Genomic DNA, 2,859 nt, shown 5'->3' on the forward strand with positions numbered 1-2,859 from the left:
GTTTTCCTCCTAGAACACCCTGAAATAAAGCTATTATCATTTCCATGTGATGCCCCTTTCCCTATCTGAAGGCCTCCCTCACAGCATTCTCCAGCTTTTCTTTCTGGCTGTGCTCTAGGCATGAGGCTGGTATTTCATTAGCAGACCGGCTTTCCTTTGCTTGTAACTGCCACAGCCTGAGATGTCGTACTAAAATCAAGCAGAATCTAAAAGGTCTTGGTAGAAGAACTAAATTCTCTCTGAGATCACAAGATATCCAATTATCTCTTTTCTATCTATCTTTCCATGACAAGGGAAATCTGTCCACTCCTGCCTAGGAACACTACCAGTTAAAACATATATGCACACAAAGAGAAGAGGTTTAATTTATTGGTTGCTCTTTGGTAAAGGCTATGTAGAACATTATTAGGGTGAAAATTACATTCTAATTATAGATTCATGAAACTTTAAGCCAAATTAACTTTTATGAGACTATCAAATCCCCTCTCATCCTCACACACAGCAAGGTTACCTCAATCACAGTCTATATAATCCTTTGTTATTTTTAAATGATCAAAGCAGGCATGATACATAAAGCAGTTGATATTAAATATCTTGAGAAATGACAAATCAATAGAACTACTTTTACTCTTAAGCATTCACTGGTCACTTATAAATGTTCTGTACATACACTTTTCATTTTAGCTTTTCTCCTTAAAAGGATTTTATTTTTTTTGAACAATTCATCACTTATCTGCTATTTGTTTGTATACACACATCATAAGTTCTCCACAATAACATTTACAGTCTTTCTTAATATTGCTTAGAAATGTTGACCTTTAAGGAACATTCAGTTTTTTAAAAAAGTTCAGGTCTTGACTTTGTAAGGCATATTCAGACGTGTCAAGACTTTGTTTCCCCCTGACCTGATAAAAGTCTCCAATGTAATACTAGGTAACAGCTTCTTTCTCAACTCAGAGGAAGTCAAAGAAATGAGAAAAAGAAAACATGCTTGCAATCACAGTGACCAAAAGATTTCAATCAATAATTACATTAAATAACCATAACTTTTTGTTTAACTATTCACATTCCACACAGTGGAAATTATCCTTTCCTCTAGATTTTTCGCTTACACTTATAACTTTGAAGAACTACAGTAACAAAAAAACAATGACTTACAAGATGTGTGTTTTTCTCTTTTAATGCCAAGCACAAAGTGTACATCATAAAAATTCATATTGGGTGTTTGGCATTATTTTAATAGATAAGATCAAAATCGCAAATATCTTGCCATAAAAAAAACTACTGTAATAACAAAAAAAAATTATATCATCAGTGACTCCAATAAAATATTAATAGATATGGTATTTTCAATAAATGTTGGAAGACACACCATACTTGCACTGATCTTAATATAGGCACAGTAAGAAAAGCAGACATTTCCCTCTTTGGGTAGCGATGTGCTTTTAGGGTAGTTATGCTCCTGATTATCCCAGTGAAGTTAATTTTGAGGAAATTCTCTCTACTTGAGCCAAATCTGACTTACATGCAAGACTGTGGTATAAGCTCCTAAAAGAAGATTACTGCTGCCAACTTAAGTGATTTCTTTTTAACAAAATTGCATGCTTGTGGCTGAGTTAAAACAACAAGAGAAATTCAGTGTTTGCTGGTTCTGAATGTCCTTTTTCCTCTCTGCTGTGGTTTTATGTTTTCAGCTTCTTCCCCTTTCTTTTCCTCTCTCCCACCCTCGAAATTCTGCCTTAGCATTTCTGGGTTTAATTAAATCCATTCTGTACTTTATTGTTGGAGAATGTGGATCATACAAAGATTGAGGGCAGGAGCATACAGTGTATACAAAACACACAGACTGTGCATTTCCACAAATTCACCTAGTATAGAATCATCAGTAGTGAGTTCAAACGTTTTAAAATGAGACCCAACATTTTAGATGTTCAAGAAAACTTCTGCCTTAAAATGGTTCCTGTGTAGTTAGATAGGAGAACACTGGGCCAAAACAAAAACAAAACAAAGACAGCTTCTTTAAGTTGCAAGGGTTCTTTCAATGCTGGAGTCCTGATGGGCAACTGAATCCCAAATATGGTATTTGTTTTCCATGTTATATTTGACTTGCTTGGTGAGGCTAAGAAGATACAAGGCAAAAAGAATATTTGGGGGAAATGAGATATAAAAACACAGGCCTGAAGGGAATAGGTTGGCCAAATCCAAAGCAAGGTAAGGTTCATCCATTCTGCACTTCGATCATTAGATAAAAAATTCTCAGTAGGCCTCGTTAGCAGGCCAAGTTTAATCAGGCGACAGCACTGAATGGTTACAATAGGAAGGGGATCACAATAGCAGTACATAGACAGCTAAGGAATCCAATGCTGTGCTCTCTCAACAGGATTTCCCCTCAGACCCTCAGAGGTCAAATGCAGAAGGGGCAGCGGGTGAATATAGCCCTTACATCCCTTCCAGGTACTAAGAGCTTCCTTGGCCAGAGGCAATCACTTGTCACTTTCCTCTTCTCTCTAGCTCTAGCCTGTAAGGATGGTTAGAACAAAAAGACCCAAAATATACTTCTAGCTGAAATGGGACATGCCCTAAGCTCTTTTGTCTTAGACTACAGTCAGTTACACTCAGCAGAGGCAGAATCTTTATAATACAGGTTTGTGGCTCTTGGAAGTATTATGCAGAAATAATGAAGTATAGGTCAGGTGTGGTGGCTCACACCTGTAATCCTAGCACTCTGTGAGGCTGAGGTGGGTGGACTGCTTGAGCTCAGGAGTTCCAGACCAACCTGAGCAAGAAGGAGACCCAGTCTGTACTAAAAATAGAAAAACTAGCCAGGCATAGGGCAGACACTTGTAGTAGCAGCTACTC

This window comes from Otolemur garnettii, unplaced genomic scaffold, assembly GCF_000181295.1.
Source record: "Otolemur garnettii isolate 467f Iridium unplaced genomic scaffold, OtoGar3 scaffold00050, whole genome shotgun sequence".
NCBI classification, from domain to species: Eukaryota; Metazoa; Chordata; class Mammalia; order Primates; family Galagidae; genus Otolemur; species Otolemur garnettii.